This window comes from Bombina bombina, chromosome 3 (assembly GCF_027579735.1).
Source record: "Bombina bombina isolate aBomBom1 chromosome 3, aBomBom1.pri, whole genome shotgun sequence".
In the NCBI taxonomy this organism is placed as follows: Eukaryota; Metazoa; Chordata; class Amphibia; order Anura; family Bombinatoridae; genus Bombina; species Bombina bombina.
The window spans coordinates 1,154,648,767-1,154,669,473 of record NC_069501.1 but is presented as its reverse complement, the minus strand read 5'-3'; the positions used below and the strand labels follow the sequence as shown (position 1 = coordinate 1,154,669,473).

Here is a 20,707-nt window from a genome sequence, read left to right as displayed (position 1 = left end):
GTTCAGATAGAACATGCGATTTTAAAAAAACTTTCCAATTTACTTTTATTCTCTAATTCGCTTCATTCTCTTGGTGTACTTTGCTGAAAAGCATATCTAGATAGGGTTAGGAGTATGGAGCTAGCTGCTGATTGGTGGCTGAACTTGTATGCCCATTTTCATTGGCTTAGAAATGTCTTCTAGATACAAGAAAGCTAAATTACTGTGCTAGAATCTCCCTATATCCCCATATAAAGAAACGTGAACTGCAAATAAAATTAAGTGTGTTAGACACACTAAATTATGGCTATGGCACTCAATGCAGAGCTAAATAAGTGTAGTATACGGCTGTCTAGTATAAAGGATAATACATTTATTAAAACAAAGTTAAAAATAGTCAGTTAAAAGACCTATACATATATGTTTAAACCTATACACATACAAAATTAAAATAAAATAAATAATAGAAATGACAATACAATCGATAATGTATACCTTTAAGGCTCCTATACATAGAAGTCTCAGACAATATCCAGAACAAACAACAAATAGTAATAAAACAACAAGATAACAATTATAACCTATTGTACATATTAATTATACATGGGAGGAATTTTTTTTTTCTGGAACAACGATGGACTGTAGATGAATACAGGAAATCCGATTGTGGAATATCCACAGGTGAAATGTTTGATCCCGGAATCCTGTAATGAGACAGGGGGATCCTTGTCACCGAGGATAAAAGTACACCAAATTGAGGTGCTATTATTTACTTACACTGGGTAGGTGCTTTGTGTCCTCATGGATGTCCCATATGGTGGTCGCTCGACGCTTGTTGCAAATTCAAAGCCGAGAGCCTGTTGGCATGTATGCAATCATTCAGGAGGGTGCACCACAATGTAGCAAGTCAGACTACTTGTATCAATTTCAGGTGTAGTCTTTGCAATAATGAGTCTTTGTGGCTACGGAAGCCCAAACAGGATAAATACAGAGCTACGCGTTTCGGCAGAGGTGCCTTTCTCAAGCTCTGTAATTCACAATCTTCTGTTGCGCTATATACCCTGAGACGGGTGTAGTTTCCTCCTATGTAATTTACATATTTAATTAAATGAGTATGTCTAACAGGTGATATAGGATGCTATTTGTAAGATATATTTGGTATTTATTTATTAATTGAATGACATGTCTATTCACACTAGGCATGCATATATATATATATATAATATATATATATATATAAAGACTTATATAGATTCCACTTAATTAGGTATCACACATACACTTATCATCCTACTTCACCAAGAAAAGTCCTGTGAGTGCATCTTTTTGATTCCTGTATTTTGCACAAGTTTGTTCGCAGGCGGATGTCCATTTGTGGGAAGGAGTTGGTGTTTGGATACTTATATATATATGTGCGTATTTAAAGTAAAATTAGAGGTCTCTTATAATATCCACCTCTGAAATTGTCACCACTTTTCTCAGTTGATATACCGTCTATTATTCAAAAGGCCTTATAAAATGAAAATTAGACTACAGTATTTCTCGTTTGTGTTATATATTATTGAAATTTAAGGATAACACCTTTCCCCTATGAGATGCGGTGTGCAGAATTTGTAGTCTCTAATATATCTAAAGTTAAAATATAATAATATTTTTTCCGTGTATAGATTCTTTAAGAATCTTCTATGAACCCAGTTAAGAGGACTCTGCAAACGTTTCTACATGCACAAGAATATATCTGTCTCGATACCATAAGAACTTTCTGTAATTATTACATATAAGTGTCATAATATCATAAAGTAAGTTCACATCTTTAAGAACAATGATACGTATTAAGTACAATACCTATACTAATGTTTTTTAATGCTTTTAAATGTTTTTTAAATGCTTATATAGATTATACTGTTCTCAAAGGATTTTCTACTAGATTGCTATATTACCTGTTAGACATACTCCTTTTATTAAAGGGACACTGAACCCAATTTTTTTTTCTTTTGTGATTCAGATAGAGTATGCAATTTTAAGCAACTTTCTAATTTACTCCTATTATCAAATTTTCTTCATTCTTTTGGTATATTTATTTAAAAAGCAAGAAGGTAAGTTTAGATGCCAGCCCATTTTTGGTGAACAACCTGGTTTGTCCTCGCTGATTGGACACCACCAATAAACAAGTGCTGTCAATGGTTCTCAACCAAAAATGTGCTGGCTCCTTAGCTTAGATGCCTTTTTCAAATAAAGATAGCAAGAGAACGAAGAAAAATTGATAATAGGAGTAAATTAGAAAGTTGATTAAAATTTCATGCTCTATCTGAATCACGAAAGAAAAAATTTGGGTTCAGTGTCCCTTTAAATATGTAAATTACATGGGAGGAAACTACACCCATCTCAGGGTATATAGCGCAACAATTTGCAACAAGCGACCACCATATGGGACATTCATGAGGAAACAAAGCACCTATCCAGTGTAAGTAAATAATAGCACCTCAATTTTGTGTACTTTTATACTTGGTGACAAGAATCCCCCTGTCTCATTACAGGATTCAAACATTCCATCTGTGGATATTCCGCAATCGGATTTCCTGTATTCATCTACAGTCCATCGTTGTTACTGAAATTTTTTTCCTCCCATTTATGAATAATATGTACAATAGGGTATAATTGTTATCTTGTTGTTTTTATTACTATTTGGTGTTTGTTCTGGATATTGTCTAAGACTTATTTTTTCTTTGTTTTAAAAAAAAAAATGTATTATCCTTTATACTAGACAGCCGGATACTACACTTATTTAGCTGTGCATTGAGCGCCATAGCCGTAATTTAGTGTGTCTAACAACACACTTCATTTTATTTGCATTAGAAATGTCTTCTGCAAGCTCCCAGGAGTGCATTGCTGCTTCTTCAACAATAGATACCAAGAGAATGAAGCAAAATTGAAAACATAAGTAAATTGGAAAGTTGTTTAAAAATGTATAATCTATCTGAAACATTAAAGAAAAAATGTGGGTTTCAAATCCCTTTAAAATAGACAATGATATAAAAACATAATGGGGAGCATTTATTAATACTGCTGCTCAAAAATACAACCCACAGAGTTCCCACAGCAGTGCATGCGTCAGATCCAGAGAAGGGAGAACTCCTAAACCAGCAGTTTCTCTTCACAAATGTATCCACTATGTTAATCCATCATATGAAACTTAAATAGCTACATTGTTACATGGGATTTTCCATCACCTGTAAACAAAGTGAAATCAAGACCACACATCTAGATACATTCCATGCTGTGTGCAAATTTTATAAACAACATTAACATTTAAAGGGACATTATATAAATACATTTTATAAACATAGTGTTGAGGCTATTTCCTGCCTCCTTCTAGTCATGGTGCCACCATGGTAAAATCTGACTTTCCACTACATTCCAGTAATGACGTGTTTGCACATGAGCAGTAACCCTCATTCAGATACCTCCAGTGAAACCTAGGTTCCAAATGGTGGCACTCATGATTAAAGGGAAGTGCATGAAATGTATTTAGTGTTTAATGTCAATTTAAAGGGACAGTAAAGTAAAAAATATACTTTCATTATTTAGACAGCGCATGTAATTTTAAACAACTTTTCAATTTAGCTATATTATCAAAGTTGCTTCATTCTCTTGTTATCCTTTGTTGATGAGTAACCCTAGGTAGGCTCATAGGACCTTAGGAGTGTGCACATGTCTATGGCAGCAGTGTTTGAAATGTGCATAACATTGCTATATTGTACTGTTGCAAACACTGCTGCCAGGTGGCTAAAAAATATATCTGGGAAAATGCAAAAAATATATCCTTAATAGAATCAAAACACAAAATATACCACTATATTATGTGAAACAGGGGCACCAAATAAATAAGTGTAATAAAACACAGAATAGACCATAAATAGTCACAAACAACTCTCTTAAATCAATTAATGGACAGGAATCTCCCAGAAACTTAGAAGAGTTGCAAAAGTTTAATTAGACTGATAATACAGGTAAATTGAAGTAAGCAAAAAAGGTAGTGGATATATAAAAGTACTCTGTAATTATCTTTTTGTAGATGGTTGAAAATCAGTATTATAAGCAGACTCCCAAATCATGTAATTCAGTTTTCAGTAAAGTTGACTGAAATTTATTACAGTACCAGTGGTGGTTTTACTGGGGGTGCAAAAAAGTGCAAAACCATGCTAAATCTTTTATGATGCACCCCTAATGTGTGAGGGCAGTTATTCAAATGATGGGGAGGATAAAAATTGCCCTGCCAGGCTATACCTTCTCGTCTATTTTACTTCCAGGATACAAACTCTTCCCATGCAATACCACTTTAATATGCCTCCACTCACCCCCAAAGCAAACTAATATCAGTGGTAACATGTAGCAGGAGAGAGTTGCTTGCTGTTCACATGAACAGCACATTATTTTAAAAATGATTTTTCATTGGCATCAGAAGAGTTTCAGGGGGGTAGTTCTCCCTCAGTCCTCCTTGCCCATGACTCCTCCATAGGCCTTTCTGACACAGTAGTCCTACCCCAATGTGTGTGTGCATAGAGCATTGCATGTGTTTGCCTCTCCCTGAATGTTTTTATTGCTAGAATTGTCTCTGTGTACAGGTGTTTACAGGCAGGGGGCAATAGCCCATGTGCTCCCCCCCAACTGTGATCATCTGTGATAGTGGTATTTTCCCACAGTGGCATTAGCAGTTATCAATGGTCCATCTAATTTTTACTGTTTGGTCCCCTCCCATATATGGTTTCTGTAGATGCCACTGCAGTAATATAATCATTTGTTGTGAATCCTTTTTTTTTCTAGTGCTGTTTGTGAATATTATGTTGTCTGCTTTTATTTACTACACACTCACAGAAAACATCATAATAATGTGAGTTTGAGAGGTTAAATCTACCACATATAAGAAAATAATGCTAAGGATACTCCACTCTGTAACAGTCATCTCACTGCCTGATTTAATGAAGCTTGATGCAGAAATATTGACTGCAGTGTTGGCTAACAATTCTAATATTTTCATAATGGAGAATGACATTTTTAATTTTTTTCAAATGCATTGCTATTACTTATTTTATCTTTTAATAGTGATTACAAGTAAAAGGTAAAGGTACATTTCAGTCAAATGTATTGCCTCACTGAAGAGTTAAAACATTTCTGTTTGTTTATTTGGTATCATGTTTAAACAGTCTCTTCCTTTTATTGCAGTAATGTAACATTTACTTACATTTAGTTGGGGACTTTTTGATAATTTATTTGTAGGGTAGTATATTAAAATAAAATACATTCAGTGTAAGTTTTTTTTTTCATTGCATCTTTTATTATTTCCTTTGTCAGTGATCAATTGCGCAGCTATTGGGACTTATCCACCTTAAGTGAACAAAGGCTACAGAAGCTGTGGGGGCGGGGTTTGGAGCTGGTTTAGGAGAGACGGATACAGATCTGCTGCTGGTGATACACAATCTGGTACCATACAGGTGCTGGGAAGCGCACAGTGAAAACAGCTGCAGCAGACATTGATCATGGGCTCCTAGGTCTACAGCAGACCAGACACCCCGGAGTCACCCTCTGCAGGTGAGAGCCAAGGATCTGTCTCTGACTATCCTGTACCCACTTGTGCATGTGTATAGTGCTGCTCTCTTTTATTCAACGTTTATTTACTGCATTCATGTGTCTGTCCCTTGTTTATAGGCAACACATCATGTTCCTGATCCTTGTATTTTTATGGAATTCCTGTGCTGTAAAGAATAAGAAATAACAATACAATAGAAAAACATAGCAATGTATGCATTATGCTATCAGTTATTTTGTAATTAAGTACTGATTGTATATATATATATATATATATTTTTTTACATGTACCAATGGTGGACGGATTCCTTGACATATTTGCTCCTCTTTAATTTGTCTGCCATAGATGCATCAGCCAGACATGTAATCTTATTTGGCATTGGTTATTTGTAGATGAGAGTGTGTATGTATGTATATATATTTAAATTATTTTAGCAAAAGATATATGATTATTATGAGTATCATATTTTCCCAAGCTGCAGGCAGGCCCTATCCCTGCAGTCATATGCTGGCCCCTATAGTCACATCTACTGGTTTAGCAGGATAACCTGGAAGCTGTTAAAACCTGCAGCAATTATATCAGTTGTAAGGGATTGTGTTGGAGCAGAGCTATTAAAAGACAAAAAAAAGCATATTTTTTTCTGCTTGCTAGTGTTTTTGTATACCCCTATGGCAATATGAAGACTTTAGCTACATAGTATTATCTATGAGTGCAGTGTAGTGACATTATTATTTATATTTTTGCAGTTAAAAGGTATATTTTGGATATGCCCAAAAAGCATTCATTTTCTACAATCAAATTGAGATATTTATAATATTTCTACTGCCCTCATCCTTAGAAAACAATAAATTCTTTCATTGCTGTGAAAAATAAATCTGCTTAAATGGAATTTAAATTTTGTTGGTAATCACAAGCATTTCACATCAGCACTGGAACGTTGATCTTTATTTTTCAGCTGTATAATTGTAATTTTATCTTTATCTGTAGGGCTGACTTAAAGGGATAGGCAAGTCAAAATTAAACTTGCATGATTCAGATAGAGTAACATCAGAACAGGTATACCAGACGCACCTGTGGCACACCACAGGCCATAGCCTTAGCCAAATAAGGTTTTAAATAATAGATCATGTACAGAAGCCCAGGAGAGGGGGCAATAGGGAAAAATGTCTGAAGCAGAGAGAACTTTATTGGATCTACATATTGGGAATTATGTGGTCATGGGGTATGAATATAGAAATAGATTGGAGTGTTTTGAACAATCAGCTTTTGTATGTGTATGAACCTAAGAGTTATGGTTTAGAGGTGCAAAATTTTTTTCATGTGATATATATGTGTCAACCTTTTGTGTAGCATAGATATGCCTATGATGAGAAAGATAATAAGAATGTATAGAATATCTGTATAAAGGTAGAAAAATAACATTTAGATATTGTTAGGAAAAGGAGGAGTTGTTTACACTAGGGGGAGTAGAGCACAGGTATTCATAGGTGTTCTGATTAAGTGGGAGGGGTTATAGGTATATTAAGTGGGAGGGGTTATAGGTATATTAAGTGGGAGGGGTTATAGGTATATTAAGTGGGAGGAGTTATAGCTATATTAAGTGGGAGGGGTTATAGGTATATTAAGTGGAATTGTATCACTTTATTTTTATACATGATGTCCGAAACGTTGTATGTGATTTTTTGGCTTTAATAAATCTTTTTATATAAAGGGTGCTGCTATATTTGTTTGGGTTTTGGTATAGACCCTAGCAGCTTGCATGGATTTACTCCACTGAGTGCTGAACAAAATTACTGTGGTTTATGATTCAGATAGAGCATATTAAGATACTTTTAAATTTACTTCTTTTTTCAAATGTGCTTTGTTCTCATGTTAACCATTGTTGAAAATGAATATGTAAATATCCAACACTAGTGGGAGCTAGCTGCACATTTGTGTCTTGTGATTGGCTAACTAGATGGGATCAGCTAACTGCTAGTAGTGCAATGCTGTTCCTTCCGCAATGGATAACAAGAGAATGAAGCATATTTGATTATAAAAGTACATTTGAAACTTGTTTAAAATTGTGTGTTCTGTCTGAATCATGAATTAAATGTTTAGGGTTTCCTGTCCCTTTAAAGTGATGTTAAATTTCACCGCAATAGAAAGAAAAAAATGCAATCCTAGCAATATTTTAATGAGTTTAATTCATCAAGTTTAGTTTTTATTGTGCTAAATTAAAATTAAAGGGACAATAAATGTTGGTTTACATGTTACATAATTCTGCACTATGTCTCATACAGATGGCCTTTTCTTTGAATTTGTTCCACTAAATGAGTAATTTGGCACTTAAAACTATACTTATCTCCTGTCCAAAACTGTCCTCTTCGGCTCAGTGTTTTTTCAAATAGCACATTAATGTCTCACTGTCTAATCACAGTGTGCTCCATGGCGCTATTCATCTTCATGTAGCATGATCCCGTGCTAGGTAAAGCAGCCGACAGTTTTATCTAGTATAGTAGCTCGCTACATGCAGATGACTGGCGCCATGGACCTTGCTGTGATTAGACTGTGAACCCGTGACGCACTATTTAAAAAAATTATGCGCAGAAGAGGACTGCTTCGGACTGGAGATAACTATAATTTTAAGTGCCAAATTACTCATTTAGATTAACAAATTCAAGCTAAAGGCCATCTATATGTTACATAATTCTGCACATAGTGAATAATTATGTAACATGTAAACCATTGTTTACTGTCCCTTAATTATTTATATTACCTATTCTAACTGTCACACCTCCGTCCACCCTTTATTAAACTACCCTTTTTTCTTGTAATGACTTTTTGCCAGTTTAGCCAATCCAATTGCGTGCCATACGGCACTGGAAGAAGAAGAAAACGCATTGATGTCTACATAGAGGGCAGGTGGGACTGCTCTCTATCGGCTAGATTTAGAGTTTTGTCGGTAACGACCCGCGTAGCTAGCGCTGGCTTTTTTCTGGCCGCACCTTTTAAATAACTCTGGTATTGAGAGTCCACAGAATAGCTGCGTTAGGCTCCAAAAAAGGAGCGTAGAGCATATTTAACGCAACTTCAACTCTCGATACCAGAGTTGCTTACGGAAGCGGCCAGCTTCAAAAACGTGCTCGTGCACGATTCCCCCATAGGAAACAATGTGGCTGTTTGAGCTGAAAAAAAACCTAACACCTGCAAAAAAGCCGCGTTCAGCTCCTAACGCAGCCCCATTGTTTGCTATGGGGAAACACTTCCTACGTCTGCACCTAACACTCTAACATGTACCCCGAGTCTAAAGACCCCTAACCTTACACTTATTAACCCCTAATCTGTCGCCCGCGCTATCGCTGACCCCTGCATATTATTATTAACCCCTAATCTGCCGCTCCGTAAACCGCCGCTACTTACATTATCCCTATGTACCCCTAATCTGCTGCCCCTAACACCGCCGACCCCTATATTATATTTATTAACCCCTAATCTGCCCCCCACAACGTCGCCTCCACCTGCCTACACTTATTAACCCCTAATCTGCCGACCGGACCGCACCGCTATTATAATAAAGTTATTAACCCCTAATCCCCCTCACTAACCCTATAATAAATAGTATTAACCCCTAATCTGCCCTCCCTAACATCGCCGACACCTAACTTCAAACATTAACCCCTAATCTGCCGACTGGAGCTCACCGCTATTCTAATAAATGTATTAACCCCTAAAGCTAAGTCTAACCCTAACACTAACACCCTCCTAATTTAAATATAATTTAAATCTAATGAAATTAATTAACTCTTATTAAATAAATGAATCCTATTTAAAGCTAAATACTTACCTGTAAAATAAATCCTAATATAGCTACAATATAAATTATAATTATATTATAGCTATTTTAGGATTAATATTTATTTTACAGGTAACTTTGTATTTATTTTAACCAGGTACAATAGCTATTAAATAGTTAAGAAATATTTAATAGCTAAAATAGTTAAAATAATTACAAAATTACCTGTAAAATAAATCCTAACCTAAGTTACAATTAAACCTAACACTACACTATCAATAAATTAATTAAATAAAATACCTACAATTACCTACAATTAAACCTAACACTACACTATCAATAAATTAATTAAATACAATATCTACAAATAAATACAATGAAATAAACTAACTAAAGTACAAAAAATAAAAAAGAACTAAGTTACAAAAAATAAAAAAATATTTACAAACATCAGAAAAATATTACAACAATTTTAAACTAATTACACCTACTCTAAGCCCCCTAATAAAATAACAAAGACCCCCAAAATAAAAAAATGCCCTACCCTATTCTAAATTACTAAAGTTCAAAGCTCTTTTACCTTACCAGCCCTGAACAGGGCCCTTTGCGGGGCATGCCCCAAAGAATTCAGCTCTTTTGCCTGTAAAAAAAAACATGCAATACCCCCACCCCCAACATTACAACCAACCACCCACATACCCCTAATCTAACCCAAACCCCCCTTTAATAAACCTAACACTAAGCCCCTGAAGATCTTCCTACCTTGTCTTCACCATGCCAGGTATGACCGATCGTTCCAGGCTCCGAAATCTTCATCTAAGCGCAAGTGGGGGCTAGACATCCATCATCCGACGGCTGAAGAAGTCCAGAAGAGGCTCCAAAGTCTTCATCCTATCCGGGAAGAAGAGTAGATCCGGACCGGCAACCATCTTCTTCCAAGCGGCATCTTCTATCTTCATCCGATGAGGACCGGCTCCATCTTGAAGACCTCCACTGCGGACCCATCTTCTTCCGACGACGACTTCCCGACGAATGACGGTTCCTTTAAGGGACGTCATCCAAGATGGCGTCCCTCGAATTCCGATTGGCTGATAGGATTCTATCAGCCAATCGGAATTAAGGTAGGAAAATTCTGAGTGGCTGATGGAATCAGCCAATCAGAATCAAGTTCAATCCAATTGGCTGATTCAATCAGCCAATCAGATTGAGCATGCATTCTATTGGCTGTTCCGATCAGCCAATAGAATGCGAGCTCAATCTGATTGGCTAATCGGATCAGCCAATCGGATTGAACTTGATTCTGATTGGCTGATTCCATCAGCCAATCAGAATTTTCCTACCTTAATTCCGATTGGCTGATAGAATCCTATCAGCCAATCGGAATTCGAGGGACGCCATCTTGGATGACGTCCCTTAAAGGAACCGTCATTCTTTGGGATGTCGTCGTCGGAAGAAGATGGGTCCGCGGTGGAGGTCTTCAAGATGGAGCCGGTCCTCATCGGATGAAGATAGAAGATGCCGCTTGGAAGAAGATGGTTGCCGGTCAGGATCTACTCTTCTTCCCGGATAGGATGAAGACTTTGGAGCCTCTTCTGGACTTCTTCAGCCGTCGGATGATGGATGTCTAGCCTTGGGCTTAGATGAAGATTTCGGAGCCTGGAACGATCGGTCATACCTGGCATGGTGAAGACAAGTTAGGAAGATCTTCAGGGGCTTAGTGTTAGGTTTATTTAAGGGGGGTTTGGGTTAGATTAGGGGTATGTGGGTGGTGGGCTGTAATGTTGGGGGGGGGGGGTATTGTATGTTTTTTTTTACAGGCAAAAGAGCTGAATTCTTTGGGGCATGCCCTGCAAAGGGCCCTGTTCAGGGCTGGTAAGGTAAAAGAGCTTTGAACTTCAGTAATTTAGAATAGGGTAGGGCATTTTTTTATTTTGGGGGTCTTTGTTATTTTATTAGGGGGCTTAGAGTAGGTGTAATTAGTTTAAAATTGTTGTAATATTTTTCTGATGTTTGTAAATATTTTTTTATTTTTTGTAACTTAGTTCTTTTTTATTTTTTGTACTTTAGTTAGTTTATTTCATTGTATTTATTTGTAGATATTGTATTTAATTAATGTATTGATAGTGTAGTGTTAGGTTTAATTGTAGGTATTTTATTTAATTTATTTATTGATAGTGTAGTGTTAGGTTTAATTGTAACTTAGGTTAGGATTTATTTTACAGGTAATTTTGTAATTATTTTAACTATTTTAGCTATTAAATAGTTCTTAACTATTTAATAGCTATTGTACCTGGTTAAAATAAATACAAAGTTACCTGTAAAATAAATATTAATCCTAAAATAGCTATAATATAATTATAATTTATATTGTAGCTATATTAGGGTTTATTTTACAGGTAAGTATTTAGCTTTAAATAGGAATAATTTATTTAATAAGAGTTAATTTATTTCGTTAGATTTAAATTATATTTAACTTAGGGGGTGTTAGGGTTAGGGTTAGGGTTAGACTTAGCTTTAGGGTTTAATCCATTTATTAGAATAGCGGCGAGATTCGGTCGGCAGATTAGGGGTTAATAATTGAAGTTAGGTGTCGGCGATGTTAGGGAGGGCAGATTAGGGGTTAATACTATTTATTATAGGGTTATTGAGGCGGGAGTGAGGCGGATTAGGGGTTAATAACTTTATTATAGTAGCGGTGAGATCCGCTCAGCAGATTAGGGGTTAATAAGTGTAGGCAGGTGGAGGCGACGTTGAGGGGGGCAGATTAGGGGTTAATAAATATAATATAGGGGTCGGCAGTGTTAGGGGCAGCAGATTAGGGGTACATAGCTATAATGTAGGTGGCGGCTCTTTGCGTTCGGCAGATTAGGGGTTAATTATTGTAGGTAGCTGGCGGCGACGTTGTGGGGGGCAGGTTAGGGGTTAATAAATATAATATAGGGGTCGGCGGTGTTAGGGGTAGCAGATTAGGGGTACATAAGTATAACGTAGGTGGCGGTCGGCAGATTAGGGGTTAAAAAATTTTAATCGAGTGGCGGCGATGTGGGGGGACCTCGGTTTAGGGGTACATAGGTAGTTTATGGGTGTTAGTGTACTTTAGAGCACAGTAGTTAAGAGCTTTATAAACCGGCGTTAGCCCAGAAAGCTCTTAACTACTGACTTTTTTCTGCGGCTGGAGTTTTGTCGTTAGAATTCTAACGCTCACTTCAGACACGACTCTAAATACCGGATTAGAAAGATCCCATTGAAAAGATAGGATACGCAATTGACGTAAGGGGATCTGCGGTATGGAAAAGTCGCGGCTGAAAAGTGAGCGTTAGACCCTTTCCTGACTGATTCCAAATACCGGCGGTAGCCTAAAACCAGCGTTAGGAGCCTCTAACGCTGGTTTTGACGGCTACCGCCAAACTCTAAATCTAGGCCTATGTTACTACACAGCAAAAACAGGAAATGTAGGTTGGGAAGAAAGCAAGTAAATATAGTAGAAATAAAAGTGTAATGTATTAAAAATCCTTTTACAAATTTAAAAAACAAAGCAACTTAGCGGTTTTAGTATTAGGTTATATAGATGTAAGAAAAGTGTTTCAAATTGGTAATAACATATGTGTTGCAATAGACACCATATTAAACCTACAACGCTATACCTGACAGGAGTTATTAATATTTCACATTCCAATGTTCTTTACATGTAGGTCCAACGTGCACATGAAGAACTAGTTACCTTAATGCACATTATGTAAATATTAAATATTGAAAAAATATTCATAATAATTATGAATAATTATTATAGATCACTGGTTTTCAAACCTGTCCTCAGGCCTCCCTAACAGACCAGATTTTGAGGATATCTGAACTAGAGCACAGGTGAAATAATCATTCTTCATATGCGCTAACCCGACACTGCATTAGACCTACAGTGCGAAACATGAAGCATGTTACGCATATTTTACTTTCCAATGTTCTTCACATAGAAAAGAATGTTCATTTTATTTTTAAATATATATTTCTATATATATTTGATGATGTTAGTGTCAAATTTATATCTATACCTATATATCTATAGGACTATATTCAGGTATCGATATATACAGATGTATATAGGAATATCAATTTAAAAATACAAATAACATTGTCCCCTATATAAAGAACATTCGGCTAGATTTAGAGTTGGGCGGTAGCCGTCAAAACCAGCGTTAAATGCTCCTAACGCTGGTTTTTACCGCCCTCTGGTATTTGGAGTCAGTCAGGAAAGGGTCTAACGCTCACTTTGCAGCCGCGACTTTTCCATACCGCAGATCCCCCTACGCCATTTGCGTATCCTATCTTTTCAATGGGATCTTTCTAACGCCGGTATTTAGAGTCGTGGCTGAAGTAAGCGTTAGAATTCTAACGACAAAACTCCAGCCCCAGAAAAAAGTCAGTAGTTAAGAGCTTTCTGGGCTAACGCCGGTTTATAAAGCTCTTAACTACTGTGCTCTAAAGTACACTAACACCCATAAACTACCTATGTACCCCTAAACCGAGGTCCCCCCACATCGCCGCCACTCTATTAATTTTTTTTAACCCCTAATCTGCCGACCGCACACCGCTGCCACCTACGTTATCCCTATGAACCCCTAATACCGCTGACCCCTATATTATATTTATTAACCCCTAATATGCCGCCCCCAACGTCGCCGCTACCTACCTACACTTATTAACCCCTAATCTGCCGACCGGACCATGCCGCTATTATAATAAAGTTATTAACCCCTAATCCACCTCACTCCCGCCTCAATAACCCTATAATAAATAGTATTAACCCCTAATCTGCCCTCCCTAACATCGCCGACACCTAACTTCAAGTATTAACCCCTAATCTGCCGATCGGAGCTCACTGCTACTCTAATAAATTTTTTAACCCCTAAAGCTAATTCTAACCCTAACCCTAACACCCCCCTAAGTTAAATATAATTTTATTCTAACGAAATAAATTAACTCTTATTAAATAAATTATTCCTATTTAAATCTAAATACTTACCTGTAAAATAAACCCTAATATAGCTACAATATAAATTATAATTATATTGTAGCTATTTTAGGATTAATATTTATTTTACAGGCAACTTTGTAATTATATTAACCAGGTACAATAGCTATTAAATAGTTAATAACTATTTAATAGTTACCTAGTTAAAATAATTACAAAATTACCTGTAAAATAAATCCTAACCTAAGTTACAATTAAACCTAACACTACACTATCAATAAATTAATTAAATACAATACCTACAATTATCTACAATTAAACCTAACACTACACTATCAATAAATTAATTAAATACAATATCTACAAATAAATACAATGAAATAAACTAACTAAAGTACAAAAAATAAAAAAGAACTAAGTTACAAAAAATAAAAAAATATTTACAAACATTAGAAAAATATTACAATAATTTTAAACTAATTACACCTACTCTAAGCCCCCTAATAAAATAACAAAGACCCCCAAAATATAAAAATGCCCTACTCTATTCTAAATTTAAAAAGTTCAAAGCTCTTTTATCTTACCAGCCCTGAAAAGGGCCCTTTGCGGGGCATGCCCCAAAGAATTCAGCTCTTTTGCCTGTAAAAAAACCACATACAATACCCCCCCCCAACATTACAACCCACCACCCACATACCCCTAATCTAACCCAAACCCCCCTTAAATAAACCTAACACTAAGCCCCTGAAGATCTCCCTACCTTGTCTTCACCTCACCGGGTTCAGCGATCGGTCCAGAAGAGGGTCAGAAGTCTTGATCCAAGCGGCGGCTGAAGAACTCCATCATCGGGCTGAAGTCGGAAGTCCATCGTCGGGATGAAGTCTTCTATCAAGCGGCATCTTCAATCTTTTTTCTTCCGGAGCGGAGCGGAGCCATCTTCTTCCCAGCCGACGCGGAACCATCCTCTTCAACCGACGCCTACTCGCCGAATGACGGTTCCTTTAAATGACGTCATCCAAGATGGCATCCCCCGAATTCCGATTGGCTGATAGGATTCTATCAACCAATCGGAATTAAGGTAGGAATATTCTGATTGGCTGATGGAATCAGCCAATCAGATTAAAGTTCAATCCGATTGGCTGATCCAATCAGCCAATCAGATTGAGCTTGAATTCTATTGGCTGTTCCGATCAGCCAATAGAATGCAAGCTCAATCTGATTGGCTTATTGGATCAGCCAATCGGATTGAACTTGAATCTGATTGGCTGATTCCATCAGCCAATCAGAATATTCCTACCTTAATTCTGATTGTCTGATAGAATCCTATCAGCCAATCGGAATTCGAGGGACGCCATCTTGGATGACGTGATTTAGGATGGATCTGCGTCAGTTGGGAAGAAGATGGCTCCGCTCCGCTCCAGAAGAAAGTAGATTGAAGATGCCGCTTCATAGAAGACTTCATCCCGATGATGGACTTCCGACTTCAGCCCGATGATGGAGTTCTTCAGCCGCCGCTTGGATCAAGACTTCGGACCCTCTTCTGGACCGATCGCTGAACCCGGTGAGGTGAAGACAAGGTAGGGAGATCTTCAGGGGCTTAGTGTTAGGTTTATTTAAGGGGGGTTTGGGTTAGATTAGGGGTATGTGGGTGGTGGGTTGTAATGTTGGGGGGGTATTGTATGTGTTTTTTTTACAGGCAAAAGAGCAGAATTATTTGGGGCATGCCCCGCAAAGGGCCCTTTTCAGGGCTGGTAAGGGAAAAGAGCTTTGAACTTTTTAAATTTAGAATAGGGTAGGGCATTTTTTATTTTGGGGGTCTTTGTTATTTTATTAGGGGGCTTAGAGCAGGTGTAATTAGTTTAAAATTGTTGTAATATTTTTCTAATGTTTGTAAATATTTTTTTATTTTTTGTAACTTAGTTCTTTTTTATTTTTGGTACTTTAGTTAGTTTATTTCATTGTATTTATTTGTAGATATTGTATTTAATTAATTTATTGATAGTGTAGTGTTAGGTTTAATTGTAGATAATTGTAGGTATTGTATTTAATTAATTTAGTGATAGTGTAGTGTTAGGTTTAATTGTAACTTAGGTTAGGATTTATTTTACAGGTAATTTTGTAATTATTTTAACTAGGTAACTATTAAATAGTTATTAACTATTTAATAGCTATTGTACCTGGTTAATATAATTACAAAGTTGCCTGTAAAATAAATATTAATCCTAAAATAGCTACAATATAATTATAATTTATATTGTAGCTATATTAGGGTTTATTTTACAGGTAAGTATTTAGCTTTAAATAGGAATACGTTATTTAATAATAGTTAATTTATTTAGTTAGATTTAAATTATATTTAACTTAGGGGGGTGTTAGGGTTAGGGTTAGAATTAGCTTTAGGGGTTAAAAAATGTATTAGAATAGCGGTGAGCTCCGGTCGGCAGATTAGGGGTTAATGTTTGAAGTTAGGTGTCGTCGATGTTAGGGAGGGCAGATTAGGGGTTAATACTATTTATTATAGGGTTATAGAGGCGGGAGTGAGGCGGATTAGGGGTTAATACATTTATTATAGTAGCGATGCAGTTCGGTCGGCAGATTAGGGGTTAATTATTGTAGGTAGGTGGAGGCGACGTTGTGGGGGCAGATTAGGGGTTAATAAATATAATATAGGGGTCGGCGGTGTTAGGGGCAGCAGATTAGGGGTACATAGGGATAATGTAGGTAGCGGCGGTGTACGGAGCGGCAGATTAGGGGTTAAAAAAATATGCAGGTGTCAGCGATAGCGGGGGCGGCAGAATAGGGGTTAATAAGTGTAAGGTTAGGGGTGTTTAGACTCGGGGTACATGTTAGAGTGTTAGGTGCAGACATAGGAAGTGTTTCCCCCTAGAAAACAATGGGGCTGCGTTAGGAGCTGAGCGCTGCTTTTTTGCAGGTGTTAGGTTTTTTTTCAGCTCAAATGGCCCCATTGTTTTCTATGGGGGAATCGTGCACAAGCACGTTTTTTAAGATGGCCGCGTCCGTAAGCACCGCTGGAATTTAGAGTTGCAGTGGCGGTAAATATGCTCTACGCTCCCTTTTTTGGAGCTTAACGCAGCCATTCTGTGAACTCTAAATACCAGCGGTATTTAAAAGGTGCGGGGGAAAAAAAGCACGCGTAGCTAACGCACCCCTTTGGCCGCAGAACTCTAAATCTAGCCGTTTGGGATGTAAAATATTTACAGTAAAACACGTTATTAAATATTATTGAATAAAAATGATAAATTCATGTTCCAAGGTATTTGAGTGGAAAGGGCTCCAAAGTGTGTGTGTGTGTATATATATATATATATATATATATATATATTGGTCACCTACAAATAAGCAAGATTTCTGGCTCTCACAGACCTGTATCTTATTCTTTAAGAGGCTCCTCTGTCCTCCACTCATTACCTGTATTAATGGCACCTGTTTGAACTTGCTATTAGTATAAAAGACACCTGTACACAACCTTAAACAGTCACACTCCAAACTCCACTATGGTGAAGACCAAAGAGCTGTCGAAGGACACAAGAGACAAAATTGTAGACCTGCACCAGGCTGGGAAGACTGAATCTGCAATAGGCAAGCAGCTTGGTGTGAAGAAATCAACTGTGGGAGCAATAATTAGAAAATGGAAGACATACAAGACCACTGATAATCTCCCTCAATCTGGGGCTCCACGCAAGATCTCACCCCGTGGGGTCAAAATGATCACAAGAACGGTGAGCAAACATCCCAGAACCACACGGGGGACCTAGTGAATGACCTGCAGAGAGCTGGGACCAACGTAACAAAGGCTACCATCAGTAACACACTACGCTGCCAGGGACTCCTGCATTGACAGACGTGTCCCCCTGGTTAAGCCAGTACATGTCCGGGCCCGTCTGAAGTATGCTAGAGAGCATTTGGATGATCCAGAAGCGGATTAGGAGAATGTCATATGGTCAGATGAAACCAAAGTAGAACTGTTTGGTAGAAACACAACTTGTCGTGCTTGGAGGAGAGAGAATGCTGAGTTGCAACCAAAGAACACCATACCTACTGTGAAGCAACATCATGTTTTGGGGCTGTTTCTCTGCAAAGGGAACAGGACGACTGATCCGTGTACATGAAAGAATGAATGGGGCCATGTATCGTGAGATTTTGAGTGCAAACCTCCTTCCATCAGCAAGGGCATTGAAGATGAAGCGTGGCTGGGTCTTTCAGCATGACAATGATCCCAAACACACCGCCTGGGTCACGAAGGAGTGGCTTTGTAAGAAGCATTTCAAGGTCCTGGAGTGGCCTAGCCAGTCTCCAGATCTCAACCCCGTAGAAAACCTTTGGAGGGAGTTGAAAGTCTGTGTTGCCCAGCGATAGCCCTAAAACATCACTGCTCTAGAGGAGATCTGCATGCAGGAATGGGCCAACATACCAGCAACAGTGTGTGACAACCTTGTGAAGACTTACAGAAAACGTTTGACCTCTGTCATTGCCAACAAAGGATATATAACAAAGTATTGAGATGAACTTTTGATATTGACCGAATACTTATTTTCCACCATTATTTGCAAATTAATTCTTTCCAAATCAGACAATGTGATTGTCTGGATTTGTTTCCACATTTTGTCTCTCATAGTTGAGGTATACCTATGATTAAAATTACAGGCCTCTCTCATCTTCTTAAGTGGGAGAACTTGCACAATTGGTAGCTGACTAAATACTTTTTTGCCCCACTGTGTGTGTGTGTGTGTGTGTATATATATATATATATATATATATATATATATGTGTGTGTGTGTGTCTACCCATGTGTATATATGTTTTTATATGTGTAGCTATTTATGAATATACATATATAAATACATAAATATACATGTACATATTACAATATCATGCCCACGTTAACGATAGCGCGCAACTTGTAATCTAGCCCTATGTTTATTTGAAAATAATTCTGCTTATGAATCATGAGTATCTTGGGAAATTAAACCTGTCTCACTTCATTAAGAAGTGGGTTCATTAGATTTTGTGCTTGGCCACTATTTTATTTTTAGTTGTATCAGCCCAAATGATGTTAATTTTTGAAGAGCTGCTGTTTTATAGGCCACATTCTGGCCAAAATTGGTTTGATAAATGAATTTTAAAAGACAAACAGCCGATTCATATTACATTGCAGGAAATAGTGATATCTTATTGTTATTTTTTTTTTTTTAAAATGTCTCCATTACAAATTGATGTCATTCAATTTGTGTTGTTCAAGGAAACAAAATTTTTTTAACATTTTTATCTCTATTTTTTTTTTAAAGGGATAGTAAAGTCCAAATTAAACTTTCATGATTCAGATAGGGCATGTCATTTTAAACAACTTTCTAATTTACTGCTATTATCACTTTTTTCCGTTCTCTTGGTATCTTTATTTGAAAAAGCAGGAATGTAAGCTTAAAAGCCAGCCCATCTTTGGTTCAGCACCTGGGTAGTGCTTGCTGATTAGTGGCTAAATGCAGCCACCAATCAGCAATTGCTATCCAGGGTGCTGAACCAAAAATGGGCTGGCTTGTAAGCATCAAATTTGTGTTATTCTCTTGGTATTGTTAGTTGAAAGCTAAACCTAGGTAGGCTCACGTGCTAATTTCTAATCCTATGAAGGCCACTTCTTATCTGAATGCATTTGACAGTTTTTTTCACAGCTAGAGGGCGTGAGTTCATCTGTTTCATATAAATAACATTGTGCTCATGCCCAGGGAGTTCTTTAAGAGTCAGCACTAATTGCCTGAAATGCAAGTCTGTCAAAAGATCTGAGATAAGGAGGCAGTCAGCAGAAACTTAGATACAAGGTAATTGCAGAGGTAAAAAGTATATTTCTATAACTGTGTTGGTTATGCAAAACTGTGGAATGGTAAATAAAGGGATTATCTATCTTTTTGAACAACAACATTTTTGGTGTTTTCTATTCTTTTAACTATTCATTCTATTCTTCTGTAGGACCTACCAACCCACAACCCTCTAATAACCCTAGTTTAAATATGTTCAAAATCTGGAAGCTAGTTGAAATAAAATAAGGATCTTGAATTTTCTGTGCATTTTTTTATAATTTTGCCTAAACCCCCAATATGCTGCATGCAAGCACAACTAAAAAATAATAATAACTGCACCATCTTGTTCAATAGCTCTTTTTTTTAATCAACCTTTTTTAGGGGGGGGGTAGTCATGGAGGGAGGCATTCCGATGCAAGAATTACATTCTCTAATGTGTTAGAGCATTTCATTTGTATTACTTACCCTAGGGGTTAATCAAATCATGGTTAAAGTACCACTTGTTAGGCACAAGCATTCCAGTTTTCCAGCAGGACATGGTCGCTGAGCCAATCAGGTCATGGTTGCTGAGCCAATCAGAAACG

The 20,707-nt window shown here is 37.1% G+C and overlaps 2 protein-coding genes across 2 annotated transcripts in view; one reads left to right on the top strand and one right to left on the bottom strand.

Moving 5' to 3' along the window:
- ALKBH8 (alkB homolog 8, tRNA methyltransferase) overlaps positions 1-20,707 on the bottom strand; it is a 532,982-nt gene that overhangs the window by 309,586 nt on the left and 202,689 nt on the right. The window lies entirely within an intron of this gene.
- The window catches only part of ELMOD1 (ELMO domain containing 1), a 249,110-nt gene continuing 233,858 nt past the window's right edge, over positions 5,456-20,707 (top strand). Inside the window, exon 1 of the mRNA XM_053708562.1 lies at positions 5,456-5,568. The gene's annotated coding sequence lies outside the window, so the exon portion shown is untranslated. The remainder of the gene's footprint in view (positions 5,569-20,707) is intronic.